This window comes from Lissotriton helveticus, chromosome 9, assembly GCF_964261635.1.
Source record: "Lissotriton helveticus chromosome 9, aLisHel1.1, whole genome shotgun sequence".
Taxonomy (NCBI): domain Eukaryota; kingdom Metazoa; phylum Chordata; class Amphibia; order Caudata; family Salamandridae; genus Lissotriton; species Lissotriton helveticus.
Genome location: NC_136070.1, coordinates 958,660,464 through 958,675,478, shown reverse-complemented (window position 1 = coordinate 958,675,478; position 15,015 = coordinate 958,660,464). Strand labels below are relative to the sequence as shown.

Below are 15,015 nucleotides of genomic sequence, written 5' to 3'. Positions count from 1 at the left end.
CTCATTGGACATATCAAACTCCCAATGTTTAGACAAACCAGAACATGAACTTACAGTACCTCAGGGTACGTGGGACTCATGAACACTCTTTCGTTATATTATCATTACAAACCAGAACATGGAGTAAAGAAGACACATGTGCATTTGAAATGTTTATTTACTAATGCCTTCTTCTCAGGCGCAGTATCTTAGATAATACAAGTATACTTATTATCAGTAGCAAAATTATCAGCATAGTTACTAAGACATAAAAAGCGAATGGTGACAGCATGTTAACATGCTGTAATGAATATGAGTTAACAACACTTATATCTCACCCTCCCTAACACATATATTATATTATTAGCTAAGAAGGTCTCTTTGGGTTGTTTTAGGGCGGGCCCATACCTTAGTGTCCTAGCATGAAGGAATCACATCAGCATACACCAGCTCTCTCTGCATGTGCACCGCATCAAGTGTGTTAACAATTCTCGTGCAAAGCAATATCAATCCCGCCTCAAGCCCAAGTTGGCAAAGGCTGCACTTGTGTTATGACTATGAAGGCGTGGAGATCAGACCTCATAACAATTCCATATCGTGTTGCTCCTGAAACTTCAGCACTCTCCGTGCAGACATGGTTTATTAAACAAAACTGATATCAGAGCAATAACATATTATTCTCACATACACCACGGCAAACCACTAGGTTGAAAGCTAAGTCAACAATTAAGGGTCGTGTGCAGAAGTTGCAAGAAAGGAAAAATGGCGTTTAAATCTCAAATGCACCTATGCTAACTTAACACGATATAAGGATATATAGGAGCTATACAACACTGGAGAAACACAATACCCGGAATTTAAAACGTAATACCATGGTTGGGGGTTCTCCTTAATAATCAGAATTGATTTCTGTCCAAAAGAACACTTTTTGGGACATTAGGATACTCAAAGACTGTGGTGGGGGGAACATAAGGCTCTAATTTATACCTTGCAGTTTGTATGCAGCTCTTAGATGACAGTTCATAGCTCACTGACTGTTCTATGTTAGGATTTTAACTTATAAACTGCAAGTAACAAAAGGATCTCTCTGACAAAAGCAGTAGCCCACTGACCTATTTACATTATGTGCACTTTGTGATCTGCATGGCACATGTTCTTTGCAGCAGGTACATTAACCCTCTGAGCTACCTTTCCATGAGTCAAAACTTCTACTAGACAAAATTCTGATCTCTCTCTAGGAAGAACATTAATCACCAGAGTCATCATGACATTTGGGTGTTGCCGAAAATTGCTTGAGGCCAGGAAGGAGGCAGCAAGCATTTTTAAAACCATAATATACTTGCAAACATAATGCCTCCACCTAAAGTCAGCACCCGGTGCGGTCACACTGGTTGCACTGCCCTAGAGCTGGCCCTTCTCAAGGGTCCTGTGACATTAGTGACTGTTGTTCTAGGGTGTGCTGCTTCATAGGCCTGCCCGCAAGACTGGAGGTGAACTTCAGTATGGATAGTGGTGGACAAGCCTTGAAGGCTAACCTACACTTGTCATGCTAGGGTCCACCTGCTGGTGCGAAGACACCAGGACTTCTAAGGTGTTGCGAAGACTTCTAAGGTCTAGCATGTGATTGTGCTCTCGCAGGAGAGTGGTCTGGTGGGCAGGTTATTAAGGCTGAATCTGGTTCCCAGTTCCAAATTCAGCAGCACTGACCATAGTGCCACACCCTCTCCACCACTGAACACCAGACTGCCCCACTGAGAAAAACTCCCACTGTCTTCAACTACAACCCAATTGTTGTCCGCAATAAACACATGGATGCGGCTCAATTTAAATTATGCACTAGACAAGAGCAATATGCGGCCTACAAAAAAAAGTAACAACATCCTGGAAAAGGCAAACACTTATAGGGAATGCACATTTTAGCAAACCATGGGAAATGTAAGCAGGAACAACATGGTTACCTTAATGCTTTAACACTCAGTATTCATAAATCAGTGAGTGTTTTTGCCTGAAAAGTTAAGGACACGACTACAGGGCCCTGAATGGACCCATTTCAAAGGCCATTGCCTATATCCTTACAAAACTTAAGCAGTATGGTAAAAAGACCACATCCCTGGACGCGGAGGCGAAGCACACATTTTGTTTTCCAATCCACACATTGCAGTACCTCCAGGATTGGTGCACTAGTTCCAAGTCCAGGGAAAACAAAGACAAGAAAACAAAAATAGTGCTTCACTGGCAAACTCTGTAAAAGTGGCGCTACTGTGTTTCAGTGTGAATAAAATCAGTTTGGCCAGTTTGCTACCACTCTGTCTTACTTTATTTAGTTATTTATCTATTTTTCATATTTTTAGCCTTTTATTCCCATTGCTGCACTTTGGAATTAAAATGTCAGAAAAATACGGCATTTCCAGAAAAAGCGTCTTTCTTTTTTGGATCCATTTCGCAGGAAAGCAAATAAAAGAAAGGAGAGGAAAGAGAGTGAGAACCCCGTCTTGAATTCACAGTTTTCATTGGCGTTCGCAGGGGGGGGGGCAAGGAGGGTCGCTCCAGGGGGGGGGGGGCAAGCGCCCCTCCTTGCCCCCCCCCCCCCCCGGGCTTCCTTGTCAAGACTCGAACCCAGTTCCCCAGCTTTGAGGTTGACCACTCTAGCCATAAGGCCTCATCTAGGGTTAACACACATCCATTGATGGGCTTTCCTTTTTCAAGTCATTAGTCCAGATGATTGAAACATGCAAACAGAGTTCATGTCCAGGAATGCATTTGCTTTGCTGAGTAAAAACCATGGGCTGGGGAGATGATGTCCTATTGAGATGGAGTAATATGGCGACCCTAATTTTATACCAGTTAATTTTTAGCTCACCTTATTGTGCAGTCTATTCCTTGCAGACCTGCATATGATATGAAAAGTCAAACCGAATGAAACAGAACGCAACATGCAACTCACACGTTTATCATTTCCATTTGTGAGTAGCTCATCCAGAAAATGCTTTTACTGGCCTTTCTGGGACTTGTAGTCCTGCTTTCATACAGGGTTAAATAAAACTACTATTAGTCCCAGAATGCTAAGCAAAGCCGTTGCGCGGATGGACTACTAACACGCTGTCCTGCGAAACTTGAGAGCCTTGCAAAATGTTGCTCACAGTCAAATACTTTGCTACTCGTGACGTTTTGGATCACTTTGCTTTGCATTCTGGTCATAGTAGTTCCGCTTTGCACCTCAGCCTTCTGGCTAGGGTTGACGTTTAACGACTGTTCTGCCAAGTGCTCCTTAGAAGCCATGACAGAATGCTACCTTCATACCTTTGCTATTACAGAATGGTTCAAAACTACTGTCTAGCAGCAACTCGCTCTCAACGCGGTGTATCATGTTCTGAAGAGGGACAGAATCTTGCGTTTCTGCAAACATAAAAGGAAAGAAACTCCTCATGCACCACAGCCGACTATCAGGAGTTCAGGGAGCGAGTGGCCCACTTTATCTCAATTAGTGGCTGTGTTTTTAACTACAAAACCAAGGCCCGAGGGGGAGGGGGCGATTTCCTTGCTTGCATTAAGGCCCACGGAGCGCTTGCCGCGCCACTGATCAGACACCAAACAAGCCCTGGCCGAATATCTCACACCTGACATCATTCAAGTCTGTGAGCGTGGGCCTTAAAGCGGTACAACGTTCGGTCAGTGGGTGTGGCGAGTATCGCGTGACGTCACACAGCCAACTCGGCTGTGCACTTGTTTTCAAGGTAAGAGTTTCCATTCTGCCCCCTCTCTCTTTCAGTCTAACTTGCCTTTCGCCCATTTTCTCGCGAGCCAGGGCAGGCGAAGGCTGGCATTTGTCGTGTGAGGTGTTTAAAGCACGGTGCCATTTCAACCCTTGAGTTGGTGATAAGGTTTTGTAAATAGTTCTATCAGCAGAAGATGCTGTAAATAGTTGTTTTTTCCTTTGTAAAATTAACTTACATCCCTACTAAAATGTTACCAGTGTTACTGGAGTCATGTGCTTACAAATGAGGTGTTTATAATACATTAAAAAAAAGACCTATAAAGAGAGTCCACACAGCTCAGGATTATTATGGTCCCCTTTGTTGGCTATGACGTATACAAGGACTAAAATAGGCAGGATAGATCGGCGATTTCAAATTTCCTAGATTCATGCATGAACTATTCGTCCAACCATGTTTTCTGCTCTGCATTCTGGGACTTGTAGTCCTGTATATCTCATCGTGAAGAGGAGTGCCTGAATGCAAGGTAAAAAACCTGGGCTGGATGCGCCACTCGTGCATTGACTTAGGGAACTAGAGTGCTCTGGAGAACTGCAAAGGTCTCTTCTAGTTTCAGGGAGGTGACTGCCTGGGCAGGTTTATGCTATACAGGCGTGCAATGCTGACCCTTTGGGCAGGGCGTCCACAAGCAGCTGGCAGACTTGCCCTGGAAAGGACCCTCAGATTAGGAAGGCCCCCTTAAGCCATGTCATCACAGACAATGTTCCCAAATCTGACTTTCATGTGACAATTTACTGTATTTAGGGTGTTGTATTCATGGTTTGTTTCTATTGACTTCATCAGACTAACACATCTGAAACTAATAATGTGTGGCTAAAAAGTCCAGGACTGGAAATAGTATCCGTGATGACCAGACGTGAGGTAGTGACCATAATCTGTGGGGGGGGTTTAGGGTTACCTGTGCCATCAGACACTACTGGGATCAAATGAATAATCTCTAAAGACCACCCATAATCAATACTCTACACAAGCTACACGTAGACAATAGTGTTCTGGTATGGTGATTTGCATAGCACACTAATCACCCGAGAAGGTATCCAAGCGTTTCTGTAGGTGTGTTGTCCCCATGGTTATTGTACGAAGAGCGAGGCCTTCAGCTTCTTGCAAAAATCAAAAAGTGAGGAAGAGGCTCTGATGTGTTGACGGAGGTCTTTCCATGTCTTAAGTGTGATGTAGGAGACTGAGCGACCTCCAGTTTCGCTTTTGCGGGTGGAGGAATATGTGTGAGTGAGGCAGAGCATAGGTGTCTGGTAGGGTGGTGAAAGTGTATGCGGCTGTTAAGGTATTCTGGTCCTATGTTGTGCTGGGCTTTGTAAGTGTGTGTGAAAAGTTTGAATTGGCTGTGCTTGTGAATGGGGAGTTAGTGAAGCTTCCGGAGATGCGGTGTGATGTGGGTGCACCGTGGGAGGTAGCGTATGAGTCTTGAGGTGGTGTTCTGGATGCCCTGGAGTCTGAGTTCTAGTTGTTTGGAGATTCCGGAGTACAGGGTGTTGCTGTAGTTCAGCCTGCTGATGATGAGTGCTTGTGTGAAGGTCCGTCTGGTGTTCAGAGGCAACCATTTGAAGATCTTTCCCAGCCTGTGTAGGATGTAAAAGCAGGAAGGGCACACTGCGTTGACTTGAGCCATCATGTTGAGCTTGTCATCTAGGATGATCCCTAGATTTCTTGCGAGTGGATTATGCTTGTAGCCCTGATGGCCACCAGGGGAAGTCCCATGAGGAGGTCTTGTTGCCAAAGACAAGTACTTCCGTCTCGTCGGAGTTGATCTTAAGGCAGTTGGTTCACATTCAGTCTGCTACCATTGTCATGCAGTTAGTGAAGTTGGTTCTGGTTGTCTTGCCCGGCAAGGAGAGTATGTTTTGGGTGTCATTGGCAAAGAAGATAACAGTGATGTCTTGTGATCAGATGATGTTGGCAAGCGGTGTCATTTATATGTTGAAAAGGGTTGGGCTGATGCAAAGGGGTGGCAACCTGGCCCTTTGGGTTCTTCCCATGAGGAAGGAACAGATCCATTTGAGGGGATCCTTGTATGCCAATCTTGCGACGTCTTTCGATGAGTGTTATGGGAGACCGTGTTGAATGGTGCGGAGAGGTCGATGAGGATGAGGGCCTCTGTTTCTCCTTGGTCCAGGATGATTTTAATGTTGTTGGTGGCCACAATAAGTGCTGTTTCAGTGCTGTGGTTATTTCTGAATCTTGATTGAGTGTTGTCTAGAAGATGGTGAAGGTTGAGGTGGATTGTGAGTTGCTTGTTAATGGCTTCTAACTCAGTTTGGCTGGATAGGGGAAAGGAGATGGGTCGGATGTTGCCCAGTAGATTCGGGTTGGCTGTGGGCTTCTTGAGGAGTGCTTTGATTTCTGCAAAGTTCCAATCATCTGGGGAAAATGGTGGATGTGATTTAGGTGTTGATGATATGGTGATGTTCCCAGGTTGTAGATGTGGTGGGGGCATGGGTCTGTTGGGGCCCATGAGTGGATTGTCCACATGATTGCTGCTGTGTCATGTTTGTGTGAGGTTTGTCCATTCGGCCATATAGTCTTGGTTGGTGGTGGGTAGGTTAGCAATGAGTTCTCTGGGTTGGGCTGGTGTGTGAAGTTGCTGTAGATATTTGCTATTATGCTGTGGAAGGAGTTGGATACGTTGTCGCAGAGTTTTTGGGAGGCAGTGATGTTGTTGACAGTGGCTGACGTCAAGGTAAAATCTTTAATGATTGAGAAGATCTTCTTGCAGCTGCGGGAGCGTCTTTCTATGTAGTCCACTAATGCTTTTTTCTTGGCATCTCTTATTAGCTGGTGATAGTGTCTGAGCGCAGCCATGTAGGTACTTCTGTCGGTGGTGTTGTGGCTGACTCCCCATTTCCAAAGTCCAAAATACTGGCCCGTATGGTTTGCGTGCATGCCTTTCTTAAAAGCTTTTTTTTTTTAAAACAACCGATATAAACGGTGATAAAGGCTAGTTACACTTAGAGCATGGGTACTCATAGCCTTCCCTGGCGGCCCGCGGACCTTGCAGACATCCTACCAATGTATTTTTTTTTCTTTTAAAGATTGTCTGCTGCAGCGCGACTCTGAGAGTCTCTGCTGCTCTGTGGGGGCCAGGGTCGGGCGATTCTCACTTAGCCAGAGTGGAGCTGCAGGGGCCTAAGAAGAGGTGGAATACAACAAAGCCTCATTAGCATGCAAATGGCCTTTAATGACCTGTGAAGTGCTTGGGTGCGGCTGTGTGTGTGTCAGGAAGCTGTCTCACCCGGGGCTGACACACAGGCAGGGTGAGATGACAGAGGGTGACAGAGGGAGGTCGAGGGACAGAGACAGAGGGAGGGATGGAAACAGAGGGAGACAGAGGGAAAGCGAGGGGAGAGGGAAAGGGAGGGAGAGGGACACAGAGAAAGGGCGACAGAGGGAGGGCGGCGACAGAGGAGGACCATGGAGGGAGTAAGGGTGACGGAGGGAGTGAGGGTGACAGAGGGAGTGAGGGTGACAGAGGGAGTGAGGGCGACAGAGGGAGTGAGGGCGACAGAGGGAGTGAGGGCGACGGAATGTGGGCAGGGGAGTGAGGGCGGGTAGTGAGGGAGGGAGAGAGGGAGGGAGCGAGAGGGAGAGAGAGTGTGAGAGAGGGAGTGAGAGATGGGGAGTGAGACAGACAGGGAGTGAGCAAGGGAGGGAGGGAGAGAGGGATCAAGGGAGGGAGAGAGGCAGCGACAGGGAGCGAGAGAGGGAGAGAGGGATGGAGGGAAAAAGTGAGAGAGGGAGAGAGCGAGAGAAGGAGGGAGTGAGGGAGGGAGCGAGGGATGGAGAGAAAAAGGGAGAGCGAGGGAGCGAGAGGGAGGGAGGGAGCGAGGGATGGAGAGCGAGGGAGCGAGGGATGGAGAGAAAGAGGGAGCGAGGGAGGGAGAGCGAGGGAGGGAGGGAGAGAGAGAGAGAGAGAGAGAGAGAGAGAGAGAGAGCGAGAGAGGGATGGAGGGAGACAGAGCGAGAGAGGGAGCGAGGGAGGGAGATAGATGTGTGTGTGCCGGGTGTGGTGGCGCAGTCGAACAAGGCATCCGCTGCAGGGACCTGTGATCAACCTCATGGTCATAGGTTTTTTTGTTGATCTAGCCCTGCCCCCTCCCCCACTGACCCGGCCCCCACCGGTGCGGCCCTCGGAAACAAAACACACTGTAAATTTGGCCCCCGAGAAAAAAGTTTGTGAGTGAGTACCCATGACTTAGAGATTAGAGCAAAAATAACGTCCTGAAGAAAGTCGACAGACCCACACGGGCGATTCCAACGGCTGAAACATGTCGACCTCAGATGTATAGGGTCACTACTCCCCGAAGACATCGCACTGTTTTAAACCTTGCCAATGGGCCAACCATTAAAAAAAGTCATAGGATCTGGCAGGCAATTTTAATTTTTTCTCACACTCCCTAAAACCACACATCCAAGGAACTCCACTTAGAAACATGTTGAGCCCATCCCCCACACTAGGTGAGCAGGACAAGGGTCCAATGATGAAGCAAGCCATAGTTGGTACCTGTGGGTGAAGACCTTAAAATGTATCTCACAAGAGCACAGTGGTTTTCACCGATTTACCTGGGTGAACAATCCTACACTTGATTGAGACAGTATCAACACAATATTCTGTCTTGTGGATAGTAATAGGATCAAACAAAATATGGTAAGCTTCCTCAAGTATTGTTATATATGAAAACGGAAGCGGAGGATAAAACCTTACACATACCTCTCACTCCTCCTAATTGTTGTACATTTTGCATCATCTGTAAGGGGCTTGCCAAACCGGATCCCCCTCCTAGTGCTGGGCTTCAGACCTGCAGATCAAAGGGGGATGGGGTGTGAGGAGAACTTCTTGGGACAACGATATTGGATCTTTGAGGACCGAAGCGCTGGCCATGTCAAATCTAGCCTGATTCAGAGCTAGAAGTACATTCGCCAGGCCGCTCCTATTCCAATGTGTCTCTCTAGCTGGAATCTGAATTCACTGGTCCCCAGTAGAGTAGTAGGTAATGATGAAGTTCAAGTCACCGTTTCAGACTGAAAACACCTAGGTGAGTGAGCTGGACTGGGACCCAAAACTCTGAGCCAGGAGCAGGTCTCCAGTAATTCTTAGACCAGAGGCAGTTATTAAAAGTATGACTTTGACCAAGGAGTATTTAGATTGGCATTCCAACCGGTGTCCCCAAAGGAGGGTCTGCCCTCACACCTACTCATGTGATTTGCATAATATCTCACTGTTTACCATTTTGTGAAGAAATGGACCCACATACCACCTGCATGGGAGGGTGAGATACCCCAGTCTCAAAGGGAGTTCGGAAACCAACATCTGGGCACAAATGGTACCTTAGGCCAAAGAGTGAGTTTCTAGTTCCAGGTGAGTATACAAGGGAAAAGGGGGCTTCCTCCAGAATTAATGAGGCTGTTTATAGGTTGGCCAACTATCCTGCCAGTTAAGATGTCCACTACCCCCCACAATTCTGTTTTTATCAATTTCCCACTTGCAGCAAGCAAAATGTGCCTTGTGCATTTGTCTCAAGGAATCAATTGGTTGTTTAATGCAGGCTACAAAACCAATTGTTTGTGAGCCATCTTTATCCTAAAGAAAAAGTAACCATTTCAAGCAATGTGGAGGCCCTTTTTAGGTCTCGCCTATTCTATCCCGTAGAGATTGAATAGGCATTATAGTAAGCGGTCCGAAAAGTCTACCTAGCTGCGGATCGCGTACAGTTCATGTGAGCTAGGCGCGTGCACATCATCGCCAGCCACATCACACACCACCATTTGTCTGTGCCTCGGCATCAGACTTCAAAGGCTGCCGCTCCCCCGACCCCGCATCAGACTTTAAAGGAATGCACTCCCACGCCCCTACCACAGCAATGCCGAGAGCTTTTTTTTTTCTACATGGCTCGTTACTTATTTCCTGTCTTTCTCTGGCTCACATTTTACTTTCTTCTCTGACTCATGCTTTTTTTTGTTGGATCGTGCATTTCTTTCCCCACTCTTTCGTCTGCTAGTGCTTTTTTTCCCCACTCTTGTCGGCTCGAGCTTTCCCCCCCCACTGTTTCGTCGGCTCAAGTATCCCCTCCTCCACTCTTTCGTCGGCTCGTGCTCCCCCCACTCTTTCTCAGTGCATTTTTTCCCCACGCCTCGCACTGCTGCACGCCTCGCACTGCTGCACGCCTCGCACTGCTGCACTGCCGCACGCCTCGCACTGCCGCACGCCTCGCACTGCCGCACGCCTCACAACACCACCACATCACTCTGGAGCACCACCACATCACTCTGGGGCACCACCACATCACTCTGGGGCACCACCACATCACTCAGCCCAACCACATCATCATTCAGCACCACAACAGCATCACTCAGCACCACAACAGCACTGTCCTTGCTTGCTACTAACAAGCATTGCCATAGACAATAGGACTCGCATTAGGAAAGTGTAAGCTATTGGCTTTGTGAATAACAATGCTATTAATTTATATATTTTCAAAGCCAACACATATTAAAAAAATTGTCATTTACAATGCCAATAGCTCACACTTTCCTAATGCGAGACCTTTTGCATTGCAAATGCTTGTTTAAATATTCGATCCACTGCTTTATTTAGGACCTTTCGTCTTTTTCTGCATAAAACCATTAAAATCTCACAATAATAGAATTTTTAGCTAGAATAAATAACATACGCAATTTACAGTTTATAAACCAAATCCCAACTTCAAAACCTATACATGAACATTTCTTTACAAAAAAAAAAAAGAAATCAAGTTAATTTTCCCCATCGCTTTTTGTGTGTTACAAGCGACCACATAGAGCATATTATGCTGTTGTCTATTTTGTCAAGTAATATTTTGTCATTGCTTCTTCGTGTGAATGCAGGCCAAAAGCGCTGAAAAGGGGAATAAGCCATTCTTGAGTGAGGTCTCCGATAGAGGGGATGAAATAAGTCAAGTCAAGTCAAGTCAGAGAATTTATATAGCGCACTACATACCCAGGGGGTCTCAAGGCGCTTGGAAAGAGGGGGAGTATTACTTGTCAAATATCCATGTTTTAAGTTGCTTTCTGAATGCTAGGTGGTTCTGGGTAAGGCGAAGGTAAGCGGGGAGTGAGTTCCATGTTTTAGCAGCCAGGTATGAGAAGGATCTGCCTCCCATGGTGGTCTTGTTGATGCGAGGTACAGTGGCGAGGGCTTGGCTGGAAGAACGTAGTTGGCGGGAGGGGGTGTAGAAGGACAGTCGTGAGTTGAGGCATTCTGGTCCGATGTCGTAGAGTGATTTGTGTGCGTGGGTTAGCAGTCGGAAAGTGATCCTCTTATTGACGGGTAGCCAGTGGAGGTCTTTAAGGTGACCAGAGATGTGTTCGTTGCGTGGGATGTCTAATATGATCCTGGCTGAGGCGTTTTGGATTCGTTGGAGTTTCTTCTGGAGTTTAGCGGTAGTGCCTGCGTAGAGGGTGTTTCCGTAGTCCAGTCGGCTCGTGACCAGAGCATGGGTGACTGTTTTCCTTGTTTCGGTGGGGATCCAGCGAAATGTTTTTCTGAGCATGCGAAGAATGTTGAAGCAGGAAGAGGATACGGCGCTGACTTGTCTGTTCATTGAGAGTGAAGAATCCAGGATGACGCCTAGGTTCCGTGCGTGGTCTGTCGGGATGGGTGCTTTTCCGAGGGCTTCCGGCCACCAGGAGTCGTCCCATGCAGAGGGGGATGTACCTAAGATGAGGACTTCTGTTTTGTCTGAGTTCAGTTTCAGACGGCTTTGTTTCATCCATTCGGCAACTTCTTTCATTCCTTCGTGTAGGTTAGTTTTGGCGGTGCTGGGGTCATTGGTGAGAGAAAGGATTAGTTGAGTGTCATCCGCGTAAGAGATGATGTTGAGGTTGTGTTGGCGGGCGATGGCCGCGAGGGGGCTCATGTATACGTTGAAGAGGGTGGGGCTGAGAGAGGATCCTTGTGGTACGCCACAGATGACTTCAGTGGCCTCGGACTTGAATGGTGGGAGGCGGACTCTCTGGGTTCTTCCGGTGAGGAACGAGGTGATCCATTCAAGTGCTTTTCCCTGGATTCCGATGTTATTGAGGCGTTGTAAAAGGGTGCTGTGGCAGACTGTATCGAATGCTGCAGAGAGGTCGAGGAGGATGAGGGCGACTGTGTCTCCATTGTCCAGTAGAGTTCGAATGTCGTCTGTTGCTGCGATGAGGGCGGTCTCAGTGCTGTGTTTTGCTCGGAAGCCAGATTGTGAGGAGTCGAGGGATTTGTTGGCTTCGAGGAAGGCGGCGAGCTGGTTGTTGACAGCTTTCTCGATGACTTTGGCCGGGAATGGAAGGAGCGAGATGGGGCGGTAATTTTTGAGTTCGGTGGGGTCCGCTGTGGGTTTTTTCAGAAGGGCGGTGAGTTCAGCGTGTTTCCAGTCTTCCGGGAAGGTGGCGGAGTTGAAGGAGCAGTTGATGACTTCTCGGAGGTGCGGTGCTATGACGGAGTCTGCTTTGTTGAAGATGTGGTGAGGACATGGGTCTGTGGGGGATCCTGAGTGGATGGAATTCATCAGGCGGATTGTGTCCTCAGTGGAGATTGGGTTCCAGTCGTTAAGGGTGTTCACGGGGGAAGAATGTATAGCAAATGGTAGGGTGGGTTGGTTTCCGGGTTGGTTGTCGAAACTGTTGTGGATGTCTGCAATCTTGTTGTGGAAGAATGAGGCTAGGGAGTCGCAGAGGGCTTGAGAGGGGGTGATGTCGTTGGAGTTGGCCGAGGGATTGGAAAATTCCTTGACGATGTTGAAAAGTTCCTTGCTGTTGTGGGCGTTGTTGTCAAGTCGATCCTTGAATGTTGTTTTCTTGGCCTTTCGGATTAGTTGGTGGTGAGTGCGGGTGGCGTGTTTGAAGGCGTCCTTGGTGCTAGTGGTTGGGTCTTTTTTCCAGGCCTTTTCAAAGGAGCGGCAGAGTTTCTTGGACTTCTTAAGATCATCGTTGAACCATGAGGCCTTTTTGCTGCCAGGTTTGCTTTGACGTTTCTTCAGTGGTGCTAAGGTGTCGGCGGTGTTGGATAACCATAGGGTGAGGTTGGCGGCGGCTTCGTTTGCGTTAGAAGAGTGGGCTGGGGTGTTTAGAAGGAGCGATGCGGAGATCTGGTCCGTGGTGATTTTGTTCCAGTTTCTTTGCAGAGTTGGTTGGAGGTGGTTGGTGGGTTTTGGTTTGTTGTAGGTGAAGTGAACGCATCTGTGGTCGGTCCAGAGGAGATCCGTAGTGTGGCTGAAGGAGACATGATTGCTGGAGGTGAAGATGGGGTCGAGTGTGTGACCTGCGATTGTTTAAGTCCGAGGTTGGCGAGATTGTCCAAGAGGGTGGTGGTGTTGCGGTCGTTGATCTTTTCAAGGTGAAAGTTAAGATCTCCTAGAAGGATGTAGTCTTTGGAGGGGAGCGCGTGAGGAGTGATGAAGTCCGTGATGTCTTCACTGAATTTTGCGCGGGGTCCTGGTGGTCTGTAGAGGAGGGTGCCTCTGAGTGTGGTCTTGGGGTCGATGTGGATCTGGAAGTGAAGGTGTTCGGAGTTAGCGAGGTTGGCGTCAGAGCTGGTTGAGATGCGGATTGATTTCTTATGGACGATAGCGATTCCTCCTCCTGTGTGGCCGGTACGGTCCTTGCGTGTGATCTTATAGTCTTCAGGGATGGCAATGGTGATGTCTGGGGCGGAGGAAGCGTTCATCCAAGTTTCAGTTAGGAAGGCGACGTCTGGAGAGATGGTGTCTAGTAGATTCCATATGTCAATGGCGTGTCTGTGGACCGATCGAGTGTTGAGAAGGATGCACTGTAGGTGGTTGGGGTCAGGAATCTGTGTTGTGGTCGTAGCGGAGATGTTGTCGGTGCCGATGAATTTGCAGGAGTAGCAGGAGAATGGTCCATGGGTGTGTCCAGGAGCGGCTTGGACGCAGTTGGGGGCGCGACCGGGGTTAAGGGCTAGGAGGGTGGCGGCATCGTAGGTAGTGCGGGAGGGCTGGGCAGCGCGAGGGGCAGGGGGTATGGCGCTGGGCGCGGTCCAGGCGCGGACGGGCGTAGACGGGCTTACCTTTGGCGCACCTTCGGCGCGGATTGGGCGCGGTCGCTGCGCGTGGACGCTGCGCGCATGGGCTACTGTCATATATGGATGGTGGGAAGGGGGAGGGGCGAGGGCGGCTCAGCTGGGAGGCGTGGCGGGCTCAAGGGAACAACATAGAGTGCTTGGTGTTCTCAATAGCCTCAGTATCGCATATGCATTTACTTGATTTGATTACAGAATTTTTTGTCCTCCAGTATTGAGGCAGTTCAGTAAAAGCATTTTCAGTCCGTATTTCACATCTAGCGAACAGGTTCGAAAAGATCTCATGTTCTTTAAGTACCATTTACTATCCAAGACATCCTTACCTTTCAAATATTTATATAAATTTGTTCCGTGGATGGATTTTAAGGTGTTTTCAAGCTTTAGTCCCACAACCATCTTTGACTTCAATTAATACTTTTATAGACCTAGTGAATCTGTGGTTGTTATACTGTGGTCCGCGGACTCTGTGGGGGTCTAGGATGCCTACTCAAGGGGTCCATGGCTGTTTAGGCAATAGAAGATTTAGAAAGTATACGTACATTTAAAAAAAGCAAAAACCGAAAATGCTAAAACGCTGTGCAAATGTGAAGGAGTTATAAATTGTGTGTGTAAGAAGCTGACTCTGTATATACTGTACTAAAGTAAGGTAATAGTGTGCACAGAGTCAAGTGAATTCACAGAGGTACAGGAGAGGCTATGGTTGATAATACTGTATTCTCTTTTGTGGTTAAACAGTCAGGCTTATCAGAGGGTGTCGAGCCTTTGTTGTACACACTCCGGCAAGAAATTGTACCACACACTCAGACTGAATCCAGACCAATTGTTTGTATATAGAGTTGTTACTTTATTTTTATTACTAGAACCAAGAATCGCTTAGTTGCAGGTAAGTGATACTTTCAATACAATGATAATTTTCAAGATACAGTGCGTACTGATTTTATAGGCGCCTGCAAGTTACTTTTCAGTAGAAAAAATAGGTTGTACACTCTTTAGAATACTTGCAATCATTTTAGATTACAATTTAGTTACTTCCCTAACTCTGCACAAAACAAAATAATCACACTGTTTGGGCTTTGTAGCACATCAGCAAATAGCTTAACTCATTTGAAGACTAAAAGTTACTTTGGTGCAGTACAAGATTGGATCAACACCTTTCATAGAAAAACCCACCAATCAATCGTGTGGAGAAAAACGAAG

At 47.4% G+C, this 15,015-nt stretch overlaps 1 protein-coding gene across 6 annotated transcripts in view; it reads left to right on the top strand.

The window, feature by feature from the left end:
• Positions 1–15,015, top strand: part of LOC144783085 (E3 ubiquitin/ISG15 ligase TRIM25-like) — a 147,810-nt gene that overhangs the window by 86,766 nt on the left and 46,029 nt on the right. For 3 of the 6 annotated variants that reach the window (XR_013601394.1, XR_013601393.1, XM_078662248.1), the window contains exon 1: positions 3,578–3,713. The exons of the other annotated variants lie outside the window; for them this stretch is intronic. The gene's annotated coding sequence lies outside the window, so the exon portion shown is untranslated. Of the gene's footprint in view, positions 1–3,577; positions 3,714–15,015 lie in introns of those variants that run through there. 6 annotated transcript variants of the gene reach the window in all.